At 35.7% G+C, this 20,736-nt stretch overlaps 1 long non-coding RNA gene and 1 pseudogene across 1 annotated transcript; both read left to right on the forward strand.

Annotated features, from left to right (window-relative positions):
• The first annotated feature begins 9,737 nt into the window (after positions 1–9,737).
• LOC145064213 (phosphatidylinositol 4-kinase alpha 2-like) lies at positions 9,738–14,028 on the forward strand (annotated as a pseudogene).
• A 79-nt stretch (positions 14,029–14,107) lies between these two features.
• LOC145061098 (uncharacterized) lies at positions 14,108–14,665 on the forward strand. The gene is made up of 3 exons (XR_013687105.1): positions 14,108–14,191; positions 14,392–14,480; positions 14,566–14,665. It is a non-coding gene; the product is annotated as an uncharacterized LOC145061098 (long non-coding RNA).
• The last annotated feature ends 6,071 nt before the right edge of the window (positions 14,666–20,736 follow it).

Genomic DNA, 20,736 nt, shown 5'->3' on the forward strand with positions numbered 1-20,736 from the left:
CGTAAATGAGCGTCGTAAATGCGCGTCGTCTCTCTTTATGACAGGACCTTCCTTGACGCACATTTGCGCATCGTCTGAGCCTTTTACGACGCGCAATGAGCGTCATAAAAGGCTGTTTTTCTAGTAGTGCATGTTGGGTCAAAGCTTATGCTTACTTTATTTGACCTGTAACAGATGGAAAACGTCTTATTGGTCTGAGATTCAGTGATGCCTCTGTATAGAGTGACATCAAGTTTTGACTGAACTTCCATATTTATTTTTTCACATGGTAATCCCGAAATGCAACATGCCACTAAATCTTACATTGCACACTCTCCAAATATGACAGTTTTATTATATTGATTTTTGGAAAATATAATCTACATATGTTTTGATTTTTTTTATGTAAATTTATCAACCCATTTCCATCTTTATGGAAATAGATTCCACAATTGATCTCATTATTTGTATCTCTATGCATACATGTTTAAAAAAAATTCTTAACACTTGTGATGTTTCTAAATATTCCATTTTAATTTTATTGTTTTATAGAATATGGAATTACGAGGAAGCTACTTTGGTGAACAACTTCAGTAATCATGAGTGTCTTGACAAAGGGATATCAAAACTATTCCTGGTGAATGAGCTTGATGAAAGCTTGCTGCTTGTTGCCTCAAGTAAGCTATATATATATATATATATATATATATATATATATATATATATATATATATATATATATATATATATATATTATCTCATGCTTACTAATGTAGTTTGTTTAATGTTAATATTATTTACCTAATGAATAAAGGTGAGGGAAATGTGCGTATATGGAAAGATTACACTTTAAGGGGTAAACAAAAACTTGTAACTACATTCTCTTCCATTCATGGTCACAAACCTGGTGTCAGAAGTGTGGGTGTTGTAGTAGATTGGCAGCAGCAATCCGACTTTATGGTATCAACTACTCTTACTTTTCATTCACTTTGATGTTTTTTTGTAGGCTTTCATTTGTTTATAACAACATATGTTTATGTTTTACTTATTAATACAGTTTGCTTCTGGTGAAATTTCATTAACCATGGTTTGGGACCTGGATAAAGAGCAAATTGTGAGCTCTATTCCCCTAGCATTAGATTGCAACATTTTAGCTTTGGTAGCTTCTCAAGTTCATGGAGGTCAATATGCAGCTGGCTTTGTGGATAGATATGTGAGATTAGTTGACATCCGAATACCTGATGGGTATGTTTGTCGTTTCATCTTAAATTACTCATATATGAATTCATTATTGTTTGTGTTGCACGACCACACACTCGAAGAGTAGAAAGAGTTGTTGGAGGTATAGAAAGAGTTGTGGGAATCGGCTTCCAACCTGGACTCGATCCAGCAAAGGTAAATTTTTATTTTTATTTTTTGGAAAAGTTATAACTTAACGTTTACTTATGTTTTTTTTTCTATATTGTGAAATTCATTTCAGATTGTGAGTGCATCTCAAGCAGGAGACATTCAGTTCTTGGACATAAGAAATCAAAGCGACGCATACTTGACCATCGATGCGCACCGTGGTTCCTAACTGAAGAAAACACATATTATCTGACTATGATGTTGTTGCAAGTATTATAAGAAATAGCAACGTACATAACAAATCAAAGAGGAAGTGGATACATCTGGCTATGATGTTGTTGCATGTATTATAAGATTTAGTATTAATTGTTTAGAATTTTTTAATATAGCAATTAAAGTTGTAATCATTAAGTCTTTTAATTTCAAGAAAATGCATTTGAAGAGGACGAAGGAGAAGCAAACACATATTATCTGCCTGGAGGGTTTGAAGGTCACAAATCTTCAAAAACTGCTCAAAAAGAAGGAAAAACTATAAAATTTATGGGGGGAGATCATATGACATGGGAAGTGATGTGTCATTCATGCAAGCTGCTGGGACCCAACCCTCTATTTTGAGTGGGAAAAGACCTGCCACCAGTTTAAATGTCTCAATTTCAACATAAAGAGTGTGTAGCGCTTCTCAAGTCATGAGTTTCTTTTAATGTTTTACATGTTTTGTTTTCTATAATAAATAATATGCAATATTAGCAATGTGTTACATTTACTTACTATTGGAATGATTATTTGTATTTGACATATTAGTGCAATGAATTATCTTTATTGTTTATGGTATTTTATTTTGTATCATGAGATTTTTAATGAGTTATTTAATTTGAAAATTAGTAAATCTATCAAAAATATATAATTTTAAAAACATTTAAAATTATGACATGCAAAAATGTGTGTCGTCTTCCTTTATAACAGGGGGTTCCTTGATACCCATTGCGTGTCATAAACACGTTCATCGTAAGTGATGGGTTTAGAGCAAAACATCAATCCTAATGGTGTGCATGCAAACCCTAATATCTTTTGGATCTAGTTTGTCTAATGAACATGCAATTGAATATCCAAAGCTATAAACCCTAGATCTAGCATACAATTAATCATATTAACATAAGAATAGGGTTTAGATCTTACCTTGATTGTTATGTAGTAATAACAATCTCAAATCCTCCTTTGTAATGGCTTTAGGAAGCTTAAAGTCACAAGTGTCACTCCTCTAATGGCTCACAAACACCAAGAGCAAGAGGATGAAGAATAAGGAGAGAGGAGGCTGCCCAAAACGTCCAAAAACCCTAGTGGAACTCTTCCCCACGTTTTTAGGGCTTAAGGGTACTATATATACATGTAGGCTATTAGGGTTTTTCAACTAGGAAACCCTAATCTGACTGCTTAAGCCCTAAGCAGCCCATGGACCCTTTTAGAATATCCCTTGGACGATTTCTAATGGATTTCCCCATAGAATTTGTCCAACCTATTATTCAAAGGTGATCCATAGCCCAAATGCAATTATCTTATAATTACAGTTCCAGTCCCTTAAGTTTAATTAATCTATTTTAGCCACAAAATTAATTATCAATTAATTCTTGACTAATATTAATTAAACAATATGATTTCTCCTTTTAATATACTATTCTCATAATATATTAATAAATCATAATTAATCATTTCTCTCCATAATTCATCCTATCAAGTTGCTTTGGTGAAGGCAACCCAAAAGGACCATGCACCATCGGGTCAAGTACATACCAAAATAGTAATGGACTTAGACACTAATCCAACAGTCTCCCACTTGGATAAGTCTAATAACCAAGGTTGTAGAACTCATTACTCGGTACATGTTCGGCTGACTACCGAGTAGCGAGTACTCGGGAGTACTTGGATTTGGAAATTTGTGTAGAAATATTTTTAGGGAAATTATATATGTCAAAATCATAAGATAAAATCATAAGTTGATTGAAATATATAACAAAATTGGATACATATGAATACACAAAAAATGAAAAACACATAATGGTCTCACTTCGTGAATAATGATTGAAAATTTAAGATATATATATGTAGTAAAAATCGCATGTGTGTGTGTTGAACAATAAATCATTAAGTACATTATACATATTAATCACCGAGTTGACCGAATTTCACAACACTACTCAGTTCAGTAAGGGGTCGATCGGGGAGTACTTGAGATTATGTAACTCGCCTCGGCAAGGGGGGGGGGGAGTAGCGAGTACTCGGAGGAGTAATCGGCCAACTCGGCGAGTTTTACAACACTGCTAATAACTATTCTACGTATGACTTCAGATCCTGATCTGCAATCGTAGCTTTCAAAAAACCGCTGTCAACTCTGATCCTATCAAAAGCGTGTCCTTTAGATAAGGGATCATATATTCCTCCATTCTAGATATCATATAGACTGAGACATGGATTTAAATCATTCTCTCTGTCTATGTGTTGTTTCCCGATTTCCGATTACGATGACTGACAACAGACTAAAATTGAACACATCAAATTAGTCCCGGCTTGGCCAAGCGCTTATGTATCATCACTAAATCATTGAGGGGCCCACAAATATCGCTTTCATCCCACTTTGGATAAAAGGAACGGATAAACTTTGATTCAATGCGTGCTTGCACTCACTCACCGAATCACACACAACAATATGTTGTATGACACCAAGTTACTGGTGCGTTTACATATTATCAATGTGTAACCGACTCGCAAGATACAACTCACACATCTCAGTTTCAAGAATATAAGATATTATCGTCTCACCAATCACTCGTGATAAAATACATGACGTGATCCAAGTGAGCGTAGGTTTAATCCAATGCTCAAATCATATTCATAAGCACTCATGAACGTTGCAGCAAACATTTTCTTATGTCTAATACACTTTAGACAATCCACACACCAATTCATGATAGTCTTCATTCATACCTACTTCCAACATATGAACGACTGTGGTCCGTTCGAATAATTTGATTGTTCTGAACCAATTTAATTATTCAGGAAGTCAAAACATGCAAAGTGAAACACAATAATAATACTAATCCCATATGGCCCCAAACTCTGGGTATAAATAAAACATTTTATTTAATCACCATATTGATTACTCATTATTTTTTGTTTTGGGTAGTCAACTTCTTACTTGAATTATTACTACACTTGTCCCATGCTCTCAGCATGCACACAATGTTTACCTACGGTCCTTACTTTGTGAAATAGATCAAATGAACACATTTCCAATCATACTCATTTCATAACTCCCAATCCTTATCATAAGTATAAGAATATCAAATTCTTGTTACTTATTCTAGATTCTAACATTTTATGCAATGATTCTTTCATAAAGTCATAGCTCAAAATCATCAAGACTTGGCCAATCTCTATCAGAAACAATTCTATAGATATGATGTCTCTCACTCAAAGTACATTCCTTTTAACATCCTTCTTGCATAAAAGTTTCTAATCTAGACATAGATTCTCAATATCCAACTCCCAATATGGAAACATTTCCATATTTGTCATATGACAATTCATTCTTAATAGAATCTTATCTACTCATAATAATGTCATTCAATACCATACTTCCAACTACTCACAAGCGACCAATCCTCAACGAACTTTGGATCGTCCTTTGATAGTTGTTTAATTATCTTAGTCAAAACCAATTCTTGTCCTTTTTCCCTCTTAATGCGCTAGACATTTGGAAAATTTTAGAATGGTCAAATATTATAGCACTTGCAATCGATCCTATACCCGAAGCGTATGGAACACGATGCATAATAAATATATGATACTCTATCAGTCTTCTGCCATAATATTTTATGTGTCACGTTCTCATAATTCGAACTATGAAGAGGAATACCGTTATCATAATCGAAATTTAAGAACACACTATGTATCCTTTGACTAAATTTATCAAAATTTCTCAATCTAAGCTTTAGATTTTGAAACGAAGTACAATATTCTCTCCCTTAATTATAGCAAAACAACTTTTCAACCCTTACGACTTTGCAAAGTATAACTCTTGTTTTCTATAATTAATATTGCTAACTTGCAATACTTGCCTTAATAATCATACAAGCACAAAATTTATGCTCCCACTATCATGATGATTATTATCATATAAGCATAAGACTTATGCTCCCACTAGCTTTGACATGTTTTAGAAAACAACTGAACTTCCAGAAAACAATACTTATTGAATTTCTGAAGTTCATATTTCTAATACCTAATGCTTTGATAATCCTTTATCTAAGCTTCTTAAACTTATACACCTTTGCCTTAGATAGCTCATATGTGTGTCTAAACAATTCAGACTAATTGCCAAATCTCACAATTCGAATTATGGAAAGGGATACCGTAACCATAATCGAATTCGAGAATACAATTTGACAATCACTATCTTCTTAAAATCTCTTTTAGTGAAAGCATTTCCTCACAATCATTTTCATGAAGAAGGGAATCTTATGACACTTAGATTTTAATGGTGTATGTGTTCCTATCCATGCGAATTTGTCAAAACTAAAGTTTGCGACAAATCCAAACTCATATGGACCGAACTTTCTCAATGTTGATTTCTTGCCTTATGGTAACACGAGTGCCCACCATGTCTTCCAAGTAGTTAAGCAGCTCACCCTTTCCTATTAATGTACTTTTCATTGATCAAGGTGCTTGCCTTTTATGCGTTCAAATGAGAACTCATAGAACTCTCATGCATAATTAACTCAATTGGAATGGCATAGAAACAAAATAATGTCAACACGATAGGTTGTAAACCTCAAGTCGTGTGCTAGTGATGATCGATAAGGTTTATTCTTGATTAGTTCTTGAAACTTTTCAAGACCATTAAGACTCCCACCGACTCCTTGACATATAAGATTCTTTTGTCAATAAACATTTCTCGACAAACAAATATTTAAGAGTTAGTGTAGCTTTTATCAAAACAAAACACTTCACCAAATTGGTCCTAGTTGGTCTTTGTCTTATCCAATACATCACAACTTTCCAATTTTAAATGTGCAAGAATAAGAAAACCCTTTTCAAATTCCACATTTGATGAATGTTATAAACCTTCTTAAGACTTGTCACTCAATTCACAATCTTAAATCTAAGATCTGATATTGAAACGAAGTATGATTGACTTCTTGATTTAACCATTTCTTCAATTCTTGATTCCTCTTCTCAGACATACAATTGCACTAAGACTCACTTAGAGGATCAATTGAGATATGGTTCTTAATCATTAAGACCTCTCATAAAACATAATAAAAGGTACCCTCCCTTATTCTTAGAATAGAGAAACTTTTATCTTTCTGCCTACTTGATTCTTCTTTATTCGTTCTGCTATTTATTGAAACTCTTTCAATGAACTGAGAATTACACTTAATCTCATAAGTATAATCATATTTACTTAACCTTAGTAAATCATGACGAATATCTTTTTTACTCTTGTGGTGGACTTGATCAACACACAACCTTGTGTACTCGATCTCCTAGTCCTTCACTTGACATTTTGTCAACGCATTAGTCTAATTTCCAAATATGTAATTTCTCATTCATCATGCAATCAATTTGTATGATTCCAAGTTTCTGTCTTGGGCGATGAGAAACTTTCCCTATTTGGTAAATTCTTGACCTTTCCACAAATAACATAATTAAGAGTCAAATCCATTATTGCTAATAATAGAAACTTACAAACATCAATTTTTCATATACGCCATTGCAAGGATAAATAAATAATATAAAATCAAAATTTATTTTATTGCGGAAATTTTTTTCCTTACAATGCAATTCAATTGAAAAACTATGTTAATACATATATCTTAACAATCTTATTCTAACTCCAAGTAGTAGCTCAAGATTCTAATCTTCAAGTAATGCGATCGAAATCCATTTCTTCACGATTAGATTCCGCTCACTTCTTCCCTTAAGCTTCCTCTCTTTTCTTTGATCCTACAAAACATCGAAATGTAATCTTATCACATTATGTATTAAGAATCTAGAATAGGAACTTAAAAGAGTTAGTTAATGGATTTTACCTAAAGTAGAGCCATACGTTTTGACTCTCCCATCTCTTAGATCTCTTAGGTAAATAGGGCAGCTTCGTCTCCAATGCCCCTTCTCTTGGCAATAAAAACAAATTGACTATTTTGGAACAGCACATGGAACTACTTCTGACTTTGCCTTTCTCTTATGATCAAACTTTTCGATTATGGCATGCCTTTCGTTGCCATTGCCTATATCCATAGAGGTCTGGAAGGCAGATCCACCAATCAACTTTGCTTTTCCAGTGCGCCAAATCATCGCTGATTCAGCAGCAATAAGCATATAGGTGAGATCGATGAGGGTTACGTCGTGGTTCATCATATAGTACCCTCTTACGAACTAACTATATGAGTCATGAAGTGACTGAAGAACCCAGTCAACAGTCAGCTCCTCACAGACAATAGATCCCAACATTCTTAACTTATCAATGTGTCACTTCATCTCTAGGACATGTGCACACACTGAATTTCCTTCTTCATGTTTACTTGCCAAAAGGGCTTGAGTGAGTTTGAACTTTTCAATCTTTTGAACTTGTAGGTTAGGGAGAACAATAGGAGGATGTGGATGAAGTGAAGCATGATCTCGTGTTCCTCGATCGAATCGTGGAATATCATCTTCATGTGAAAAGCTTGTTTTACGGGATTTGGGAAGACCACAGTTGTCATACTTTGACATCTAAAAACCGGGAGAAAATTCAAGTTAGGTTGATTAGAATCCTCGATGTGACACCCAAATGAAACATCGAGGCTAGGATCCAACACAATACTCTACAACCTAGAAAAGGGATGTCGTAATCTAGTTGCAGAATATTTGAAGGTAGGTGAATGACGATTCACTAATTTCCACCATGAGAAACGAAAAAGAAATTTAAGTTTTAAATCTATTGAAAATTCCTAGATCTTTTGAGATTCATTGAACATTTCAATGGCATGTTTAAATCTCGATATGCCCCTCGATTTGTGACCGGGATGCCAAGGATCACAAAACAGGGTGTGAATAACCATGCAAACTTACATGGTGCCCCCACATGTTACAGTCATCTATTCAATGTGCCGGTTGACCCAACACGCTCCACTAAACTATGACAAACATTGAGTCACCCTTTGCTACCTTTGCTTAGAACCATTTAGCACTACTAGAAAACAACGATTTAATGACGCGCAAACAATGACACTCGCTGATAAAGGACGCGCATATGTGCGTGCCTTAAAAAATAATGTCAGTTTTCCAAAATTTGAAGGATAGAAGGCACGCATTTATGCGTGCCCTAACATTAGTGTCTGAAAAGAAAAAAAAAAGAAAAGCGGAGGGCACCTTTCATAAAATGTGCGTCGTCTGAATGTGTCGCTTTATAACATTTTAATGAAACACGCGTTTTTATTGAATCCCAAAAATTAACCCCTCCTCTTCCAATTAACAAGAAAAGCCCTAGGTCTTCGTCTTCATGCCTGCCGCTTAAGAGAACGGTACCGTTGATATCTCTATTGAAGCTGTGGTTGTCGATGATGACGTCAAGTTCAGATTCCAAAGCGATGTACACCGAGAATCTCTCCGGGAGTTGTCGATGATATCTCTACTGAAGCTGTGGTAGTTGCAATGGCTATCATCATTTCCCTTGTTCGCTCTTTCCATCGTCCCCTATGCTCTTCTTCATCTTCCACACCTAAACATCTTCTTAAATCTTGCATCTGCCCCCTTTGGTCACTTTCCTTCTTATTCTGCCTACCTCCTCCTCCTCGCTGTACTATCCTCCGCTGCTGCTACTCACATTCGCTTTCCCTCGCCGCCGCTCATCGTCGTGGTTCATTCTGCTCCGCCACACTACCATCTTCAATGTCGATGGTTTCTGATGATAATCCTCTATTAAAGGACTTTGTGTTCCCTCCGTTTGATGCAATTGATGACTATCATGTGCGCCCTAGGATGCGTGCCTTGTTGAAGAAGCTTGTAAGTCTCTGTGATTGATTATAGATTTGTGTTTATTCGATTGTTGATTTGGGGAAAAAACATCGTAGGACAGCAATTTGGTTGAATTGGAGAAAACTGTGGAGCCGTCGTGGCCGAAGCTGGTGGAACCGTTAGAGAAGATGCTGGATCGGTTGAATGTTTTTTGGGGAGCTGTTAATCATCTTAAGTCTGTTAAAGATACTCCTAAACTACGTTCTGCTATTGAAGAAATCTAGGTTTATTTCTATTACTTTTCGCTGATATGATTTACCTTTTGAAAAGGCAATATCTATCCATATAGTGATGTCTGCTTATGTGCGTTTATACGTGTTTTCATTTCGAAGGTAAAACTATAGTTGATACAGTATATTATGGAGGAAATGGACGCTAGTAACTCTCGGTGTATGCCATATCATGCAATATCAAGAATTTGTGGATTTGGTCTGACATATCAATTTGTGTACACATGCAGCATCACTAAAGGAGGCTGTTCTTAGTGGTGTCGGAGGTGGGTATTGGCAACAACTCCCTTTGTCACCTATACTTTGTCACACTCACACCCTTTAATTGCACATAATTCACTATTGCCTCAAAATTGCAGAAGTTGGTTGAAGGATACTTGCTTAGAGCTGCTCAAAGGAGTGACTGTGTTTGCTCATATTCTAATTTGGCAGTTACAGGTATTTTCAAGGAAAAATTACATTTTTTTCCACGTGGTATGATTTTGTTTTAGTTGTTGTCCCTAACTGATGTAAAATGACTATTTCGCCCTTCTTTATTTTTTGTAATTTTTTTACTATGTGTTTGTTATTGTAATCATTATTAGTCATTGAGACTTAGGGAGCTTGCCTGATCAAAGGGTTAATCAGGGAGGGAGGAAACAAGGGTAGAATAGTCATTCTACACAAGTTAGAGATCGAAACAAAAATAAACTGAAACCACAGGGGCGATCCTGGTTAAAAACTAGTTTCAGGGATGGTCGTGGTATCCATAACTTTTGTTAAACCACAGGGACGATAAATGTAATTGTAACACTCGTGTTTCTAGCCTAGGCATTTATATTGAGTTGATAGTCTAGGCTAACCTTTGTAACTCATTTTGAAGAAATAAAAAGGAGTTATGTGAATATTATGTGAATAATGTGTTTTATGCTTAATTATTAGGGCTTAATTAATTAAGAATAAAAATAAGCGTCAAAATTAAAGTGTGAGATAAGCCCGATATCTTTACATAAAGTTTTAGTGGTCGAAACAAGGATTTCGGGGATATAAAGAATACCAAAATCCGAGTTATAACGAAGAAGTTATGACCTGTCGAAGTTTCGCGACAAAACCGGCACGGTGCTGAATGTCGTAAAAAGTGAGTTTTTGATAAACTACTTTTTAGCCTTAGTAATCTAAACGAAAGTTGTAGTATTCGTTAAACCAAGAAGTTCGATAAAAAGAACGCCCAAATCTGACTTCGTATGAGGAAGTTATGATTTTTCGAAGTTTCAGCGTAGCAGTAGACAGCTAAAAACTCGAATTTTAGATCGAGCGATTTTTAGCCGACACAACCTAAACGAGAATTGAAGGTCTCGTTATTAGGAGCACAACGGTAAAAAGTCTGACGAAAACGGACGTCGGATGAAGAAGTTATGAATTTTTAACGGATTTCCTGTCCCGGTCTGTTAAAAATAATAATATAAAAATTAAAGTCAAAATTAGCCGACAAAGTCTAAACGGAAGTTGTAGATCGTAATTTTAGCTACGCATGCATATAAAGAACGTCAAAAACGGAGCTCGTATGCGAAAGTTATGGATTTTAGAAGTTTTGGCGCGAAAACCGAGAAATTTCGCATAGTCACACTTTGCCACGTCACCCTCGCCTCGCATGTGACACGTGTCCTGCTGAGTCACCGAAGCTGCTGAGTCACCGAAGCTGCTGAGTCACCAGGCTGCTGAGTCACGAAGCCACCTGGCGAGGCGTGTCATGTCCTTCCGAGTCCGAGCTGCGGTCCAATCCGCTGACTACACGTAGAAGCCTCGGTGGCGAGCCTCGCATCCGACGCGTGTGTAGTGACTCATGAGTCCGAACCCTCGCAGGCGCCACGAACCCCCTACTTCGGACCCTAGACCTCGGTCCAATCACAAGCCGCCAGAGAGCCCTTCGCACGCGCAGCCCTCATGCGAGCCTCCCCCTCTGCGAGCCTTCTCAGCCGTCGGATCAGAAGCCTCCTGGCCGTCCGATCAGAAGCTTCCCCCTATAAATAGGAGGGTGCGAGACCTCCCGGGTATTTTTGGAATTTTGCCATATTTAGCCCCTAAACCCATATTTTCTTCATATTAACATCTCGCAAAGCCCCGATATCGATTGTAAAGCCCGGAATACCCCACGAAGTGCCCGAGAAGCCCGGAAAATTTATCTTTTCGGTTTCGAAGCCCGACTTTTGCAGAGCCCGGTTTCTCAATAAAACTCCCGGTTTTATTAGAAACGGTCGTTTTAGGAAACGAATTGCTGCCCGATTATCATCAAATCATGTAAGTGTATAGTCACTTTCATTTTACACATAGATATGAAGTATTTACCTTATAATACGTGCTATGTGTAAATGTATTAATTATTTATTTGAGGTGATTGTTGTGTTGATGTTTTATACAAGTTTTAAACTGTATAAGTATTTTTATCTACAAATATGTTGGGTAGAACATGGGTAGATTGTGATGTGTGATAAAATAAAATTGATGAGAGGCCTCGATGTGTTTTGAGATCCAGTCATCTAGCGGAGTTTGGATGACGACCACGGACTTTCTAGACAGTCCAGTGGGAAACATTAGCAGGTCCGCAACCTGTAGGTGTTAATGAACTAAGAGTGTTCATTCGCTGTACTCCATCCCCCTCATGGTTGCCTTTAGGACATGTATGGCTGAGGAAACCCCTTAGCAGTAGTGTCCATCCCGGTGATATTCTTTAGGCTAGGTCCCTTGTGACAAGTGTTTAGGGACATAAAGTGAGGATAACGGGAACGGGTAATCAGGGTTATTGTTGATTGATGAACTTAGTAAGTTTATTATTATTGTGGGTTGAAAACCCTATATGCTCACCAGGCTCCCAAGCCTGACCCACTCAGCTTTTTATGTTACAGGTAGTGGACCCCGAGCATAGTCGGAGGACAACGAGAGATTTTTGGATTATAGGCCAGTAGTTGTAAATAACTGTTGAAAGGCTTATAATGTCTTGTTTATGCTTTTGGATCTGTATCGGAACATGACATCCCGAGGTTTTGATATATATATGGAAAACATATACCTTCTTAATGAAGGGTTTTGATAAACTTTTATCATATTTTGTTTGGGGACCAATTCCGCAACATCTTTTAAAAAGATTTCTCTGATTTTATTTTAAAAAGCATAAATTAAATCGGTCTTTTCTGGCCGAGAAATTAGGGGATGTCACAGTAATTTAGCCTATTTTCAACATATGTCTATTGAGGTAATTGGAATGTTTATTGATTGATCATAGGGGGAGACGTGTGCAGCAGAAGGTAAAGAAGTAATAACTGCAAAGGTAAATGTGTCTTATTACCTATATGGCTATATCTGCTTTGCACTAACATCACTTGTTTTTTATGATTTACAAACATATTTCTGAGTTCTAACCATTTTGTCCTTCTCAGACACAAGAATTTCTAGCTCTACTGCCCATTGTTAGAGACCACATAATTGATGGTTTTAGCCCCGAGGCACGTGAAGTATTTCACAGAGAATTTGATTTCTTTGAAAAAGTCACCACTATATCAGGTGCTCTGTATCCACTCCCCAAAGAAGAAAGGAGAGCTGGCATCAAGAGGTATATCTCAGTTGTTTCACTTATATATTGATTAAATGTTATGTTTTCCTGTTTTTAGCATATAGTAGTTTACTGGTTATTAATTTTATAAACGATATGGGTACAGAGGGTTGGAAAAAATTCAGTTACCTGGAGATGATTGTTATCTACCAACAGCTCCTAGTAAGCTTGTGAGGGGCATTTAGGTCAATAGTGGAATCCCTTTACAGTCGGCAGCAAAAGTCCCAATTATGATCACTTTTGATGTGTTTGATCGAGATGGGGACCCAAAAGATATAAAACCCCAAGCTTGTATTTTTAAGGTAAGCAATTACTACTCATCACCTATAAACATTGGTTTAATTATTAAATGTTTATCTTTATGTACTGTAGGTTGGAGACGACTGTAGACAAGACGTGCTTGCTTTACAAGTAATCTCACTTCTGAAAGACATATTTGAAGGGGTTAGACTCGCTCTTTATTTATATCTACACTCGTCAATTTCATGTATTGTGATGCTAAGTTTCAATGGTTTTTGTTGTTAAAGTTGACACATTTTCATAAAGATATCTCGGAAGTTGAAGAGAAGCAGTTGGTGTTATACGCACAAATGGCAAGTCTTGTTAATATAATACTCCAGTGGTCTACTCTCAATATTAAAGAGATTGCAAAGAATTTCTCCAAGGTACATTTCTATTTTTTTTTAAAACAAAATGAGAATAATTTCTATATAATTTTATAATACATATTATTTTAATCGCACACAGCTTGCATGCAATGCACATACAATTTGTGACAGTGAGCTGATACCATTTGGAACTGGACTATATCCCGTCATTTCCATTATAATTCACAGGTGACTTTAGGGGTAAAAATGGTATTTTCTTCTTTGAAACTTCACTCACATCAACTAACAAATGACTTTGATTTTATAGCTGCTCTCCAAATTCAGTTCTTGTATTTGAAGGCAGAATGGCAACTGTACGTGCTATGCAAACAATACCAAAAGGCAGTGAGGTATGTTTTTCTTACAATCCTTCTACATTCTTTTATTTTATTTGTATACTTGAATCAGTTGAATGTATTTAATCAGTGACTTATTTGTGATGAAATCTATGAATTTGTGGTGAAATGACTAAAAATCTGAAGTCTGTGGAATATAGTCATATACATCATCATCTTAGCTTATGTTATGAAATATGTGTATGCTGTTGTAGCCTTCCATGGCAGGGGTTAAAAGCTGGCACCAAGAATTAAGCAGAAATATGATAAAATTAGTGAAAAAAAGATGCTTACTCCCATTGAGGTATTGATTATTATTTACAGCAAATATACTTTTAAGTACTTATTCTCTTTAAGTTTTATTTTATTTATTTACTTTTACCTTACAGGTGCTTTGCAAATCTTATCCTACTGAATTCATACAATATTTCCATTATTGTCGATCTTTGCGATTTGAGGACAAACCAGATTATTCTTACTTGAAGAGGCTTTTCCGTGAACTTTTCACTAGAGAAGGTAGAATTTATTTATATTTTTTAAATAATTATATTGCTGTATATTATTTTCTTAAATACGTATGCCGTATATTGAACAAGAAGTGTTCATGTGTCAAACTTTCTTTATTCAGTTTATCAGTTTGACTATATATTTGACTGGACCATGTTAAAGTATCCCCATGTGGGCTCCAATTCTAGAGGAAGGGTAAGTTATTTGTTTGTTAATTTTCTATCTTTTCTGAAATATTTATTTATCTTTATTATGAGGAGACAACTACAAAATTAACATTGAACCCTGGAATATCAACAGAGAAAGCAGAAAGGTCCATGGACCCCACCTCCAAAAGCCATTGACATCTCATCATCTCCTCCAACACCATCTGGGACCCACGCAACCCCTATTACTGTCCCCACTCCATCTCATAATCTCACCACCTCTTCAGTCCCTCCAGGTCCAACTCCGGTGAGGGGCGTTTTAGACAATTCAGTCTCAGTCTCCACCATCCCTTCCTCACCTATAAATAAGGAAGAAGAAGTCGGAGGATTCCCTGTTCGTAAATCATCTCCTGCCCTTAGTGAATCTGGATTAAGGAATCTTGGGAGGGGCAGTTTGACCAGTTTGACAAGTCAATCTTCAGTTACTGTCCCTATCAACCCTACGAATAGTAACATTATTTCTACCAATAATGCCCTGGGTGTTGGTCAAGCTTCTGAAATGGCTAAGAGGCCTATGTTAGGGACATATGAGAGAATGGTTCAACAACATCCTCCTGTTTCATCTTTGAGTAGCAGAATGATGTTGCCACAAAGTGGTGTCAAAAGTACTGATGGTGATAATGGAAATGGTGGTGAGGGTGGTGGCATGGGCCCAAGAGTCTTTTCACCTTCTGGTGTTCCTGGCATTCAGTGGAGACCTGGTAGTTCCTTCCAAACTCAACATGAAGAGGTATGCTATATATATTGCTATACTATACATTGTATCTACATTAACTAAAATACTTTTTAAGTTTTTTTAATAGGAACAATTCCGTGGAAGAACTGAAATAGCACTAGATCAAAGAGAGAAATTTCTGCAGAGATTCCAACAAGTACAACAAGGAAGCAACACCCTCTTGGTATGCCTCCTATTTATGGAGGAACAAGTCAATGATGTTAAGGACTTCATTGATGACTATGTGGAACAAAACCAGGTCATCATATACTTTTTTCCCTTTCACATTTTCTCAATAGTTTCTTTGAGGTTCTCTCCTCTATGTCACCTTGTCAAATTCATGATAAAAGATTCTTGTTGTTTTCACATTTCACAAAGCATCTAAAACCACCACAAACCATTGCATCTGCAGGAGGATTTTGATGAGTTTGAGGATGTTGATATGTTATACAACACCTTATTACTAGACAAAGTAGAAGCACTTGAAGATCTTGTTATCATTGGTCCACCTGGCCTCGTTAAGGTAACAACATATCTGTTGTTCAAACTTCAAAACCCTACTTGAATTTATATTCCATTCATCATCTAGAAACTAGTTCCAATTAGAAACCATGTTAACTTAGTCAAGTTAGTTGGCTTAACATATATTAGTTTTTTTGCAGCTCTCAATCTGATCTGGCAGCTAATTTTGATTATTGAGTAAAGACTTGGAGTTGAATTTGATTTAAATCTTGCAGCATTATCAGCAAGATGCAGTAAAGACTTGGAGTTGAATGTGGCTAAGTCATTATTGAGTGAGATGGGCCAATGTACAACTACTTATCCATATAATCAGCTGTTTGGAGCATTAGTTTTAAAGAATTATGAAAGGCAAGATGCAACTTTACTTAGTTGGAATTTGATGTACATAGTAGATTAGATGCAAATTTATATATTGTAAGAAATAGAATTGTATGACATTAAATTTATGCAATGGATTCTATTTTTTGTATAAGATATTTTATTTTCTATTATGAAACATTAAATACAAATTTAATTTGAAAATAAGTAAATCGATAAATAATATTTTTTTTAAACATTTAAAATTATGATACGCAAAAATGTGTGTCATCTTCATTTATGACATGGACTTTCTTGACAGGGGCTTTCTTGATACGCATTGCGTGTCATTAACACGCGCGTCGTAAGGTTACGACACGTGAATGCGTGTCGTAAACGCGCGTCGTAAATGAGCGTCGTAAATGAGCGTCGTAAATGAGCGTCGTAAATGCGCGTCGTAAATGAGCGTCGTAAATGAGCATCGTAAATGCGCACCGTCTCTCTTTATGACAGGGCCTTCCTTGACGCGCATTTGCGCATCGTCTGAGCCTTTTACGACGCGCAATGAGCGTCATAAAAGGCTGTTTTCTAGTAGTGCATGTTAGGTCAAAGCTTATCCTTAAACACCCCATATAGACTAGCTTCGTGAATGAGGCCTACTAACGGTAAGACTGTCTGTTTACTCATACGTATATAATACTAGACTTTTAATGTTATATATAGTATAGGGTGTATTTTATACTTTTAAAATACTAGGTGTTCTAATTTAATAAATTATACTTTTAATTTAATTAAATGGAAACCAAAACTTTATGGATTTATTAAATCTCTTTTAATTATACACCTTAATTAATTAATAAAACCATAAGGGTGTGATTTGAACTTTTCAAAACAATACTAGGGTTTTAGAATTTAACATTTCTAAATTAAACTTTTAATCAACTTTTAAATTCCAAAACTTGAGGGCAAGTTTTTGAAACATTTCAACACATTAGGGTTTAACTTATTTAAATTTCAAAAACAAAACTTTTAAGTTCAAATTTTAACTATAAAACCTAAAGGGATTAACTGAAACTTTTTCACACGATAATTCAAATCTAAATTACAAATAATCAAACTTTATCTAATAAAACAAATGATTATCTAAAAATTTTGACAATTATCTTCAATTTTGGTAAGGATAATCACCAAATGTTGATAAAAATCGAATTTTATTACAAAACACATTTATGGTAATTATCCAAAGCCAAAACAGGAAGAAAATCGCGAATATGAGCTATCAGACCCTTTGACTCGTCGATTCTGGACATGGACTCGTCGAGTACAGCCGACTCGGCGAGCTCACAAACTGACTCGGCGAGTCAAACACTCAGGAGCCAAAAATTCCGATTTTAAGTTAATATTCAATCAAATAAGCATCAAATACATCAAACAAACAGCCATGGCTCTGATACCACTGATGGGTTTAGAGCAAAACATCATTCCTATGGTGTGCATGCAAACCCTAATAGCTTTTGGATCTAGTTTGTCTAATGAACATGCAATTCAATATCCAAAGCTATAAACCCTAGATCTAGCATACAATTAATCATATTAACATAAAAATAGGGTTTAGATCTTACCTTGATTGTTATGTAGTAATAACAATCTCAAATCCTCCTGTGCAATGGCTTTAGGAAGCTTAGAGTCATAAGTGTCACTCCTCTAATGGCTCACAAACACCAAGAGCAAGAGGATGAAGAATAAGGGGAGAGGAGGCTGCCCAAAATGTCCAAAAACCCTAGTGGAACTCTTCCCCACGTTTTTGGGGCTTAAGGGTACTATATATACATGTAGGCTATTAGGGTTTTTCAACTAGGAAACCCTAATCTGATTGCTTAATCACTAAGCAGCCCATGGACCCTTTTAGAATATCCCTTGGACAATTTCTAATGGATTTCCCCATAGAATTCGTCCAACCTATTATTCAAAGGTGATCCATAGCCCAAATGCAATTATCTTATAATTATAGTTCCAGTCTCTTAAGTTTAATTAATCTCTTTTAGCCACAAAATTAATTATCAATTAATTCTTGACTAATATTAATTAAACAATATGATTTCTCCTTTTAATATATTATTCTCATAATATATTAATAAATCATAATTAATCCTTTCTCTCCATAATTCATCATATCAAGTTGCTTTGGTGAAGGCAACCCAAAAGGACCATGCACCATCGGGTCAAGTACATACCAAAATAGTTATGGACTTGAATAAATATTCTATAATATCCCGCTAATCAAAGAAATCTTCAAGTTTCTGAGGGAGTTGTCGGAACCGACCATCACATTACTGCCTCGATCTTGGATGGTTCCACTAAAATACCATCCTTGTTGGCTAGATGTCCGAGGAATTGAACCTCTCTCAACAAAAACTGGCACTTGGAGAACTTCACATACAACTTTTCCCTTATTAAAACCTCGAGTACTTCTCTTAAGTGCTCCTTATGCTGCTCTTGAGTCTTTGAAAAGACCAAGATATCGTCGATAAACATGATTACTAATCGATCAAGCATAGGTCTACATACTTGGTTCATTATATAACTAAATAGAGACCAAGGATACATATTTTTCTTTGTTGGAGTCCCTCATGATGTCTTTACGAAGAGCTTTAGTTTCTTTATAATTTTGTAGATTTCCAAACAAAGAATAATCTCATTGTTCTTGAGAACATCATCATGATGTTCCCAGCTTTTCCCAAGAGAATCCAAGAACTTCAAGACCAACTGAGGGGAGGGCTTGACAATCCCAAAACTTTGCATAGCATTCACCAAACAGTTAAACCCGTTAAAGGTTTGGGTTAGAGACTCACCTTGCTGAGCAAATAAATGCTCGTATCTCTTGTTGAGACTGTTGATGGTTGTTGCTTGAACTTACACAGTTCCTTTATATGCCTCAGTTAGTGCTTCCATCATTTCTTGAGTAGATTCACAGTGCTGAACTAGATGATATACATGATAAGAAAGAGAGTTTCCTATGGCTTCCCTTTCCTTAACATCAAGACTAATATGTCTTTTATCATCATCGTCATAGCTAGTCTTTTGCTTTTGTTTCATTGGTCCAAAAGGATCATACATAGGAATGTGTGGACCTTTGTCGACGATGTTGAACACATCAAAGTCCATGGTTTCAAGAACAATCATAGCCTTTGATTTCCACATTGCAAAATTGTGTTCATCAAATGGGGGTTCTTGTTTAAGGCAGACGACTTAGGATAATAAGAGGAAGACATGATAACTTGAATGTATTGTAAACCTGCTCTGATACCAAATGAAGGTTTGTATTGATCGGATACACTCAAGTATGAATAATAAAGAACAAACAAAGAGTAAACAAGAACATAAAAACAAGGATGATCACAAAGATGTTTTCACTAAGAAAAGGTTCTCAGAAAGAGAACAGTCTCACAAAGCGAGGTACAAATCTCTACTAGGGTTTAACTCTAATAGTATACTATATACGATTATAGAAATAAAGATCCTACTATGTTAGGATATATTCTAATCTATGTAAAGTATGATCCTAATCACTAAGATTACGGATCTGATATCTATTCTATAATCACATAGTATATCTACCTAATATACAAACGATCACTAAGATCATGGGGATCTCATTGTTGCTGATCAAGCTAATGTTGGCACTGGCGTTGATTCTGGCGCTGGTGGATAGTGTGTTATGTGATTGACTCATCAGATTATAAGGTGTGACCTTACACATTTCTTGGGCTGGACCCCTTGAATATTTGACTGGTGAAGATGTTGGGGTCGTCCGCCTTTTTGTGTTGATAGCAGGAGGTAGGGGTAGGCTCTAACCATTGGAGATGGATGTAATAATGCTAGAAGTGGATTTTGGTAATGAAGAAATTTTTAGTGAAAAACGTGTAAGTGACTTCAAATCTGAGAAAAAACTTTTTGAATTTCTTTAAGAAAAAAAATGTAATAACACCACTTGTCCCACGGATGGCGCCAAATTATTTTGGTCAAAAATTGATAAACTGGTTTCATAACAAAATTAGTGTGACGTGATGTTTAAAATAAGATATATAAAATCAAAGTGTTTAAGATCTTGAAATGTGCTGAAAATCGTGGGCAGGCCCAAGATCCTTGGAAGAAAATAATGATATTTAGGAAACTGTTTATCAAAAGAGTACTATCTTTTTATGTAAATAAGTGTTTTGAAGAATTTGAGAAAAAAATATTGTTAAAGTTGTTTAACAAGCGAATTCGTATAATGGATCTCAATGTATTTAAAAAGATACCAAGATACTATA

Source organism: Lactuca serriola, chromosome 7, assembly GCF_051521515.1.
Source record: "Lactuca serriola cultivar US96UC23 chromosome 7, Lser_US96UC23_V15, whole genome shotgun sequence".
Lineage (NCBI taxonomy): Eukaryota > Viridiplantae > Streptophyta > Magnoliopsida > Asterales > Asteraceae > Lactuca > Lactuca serriola.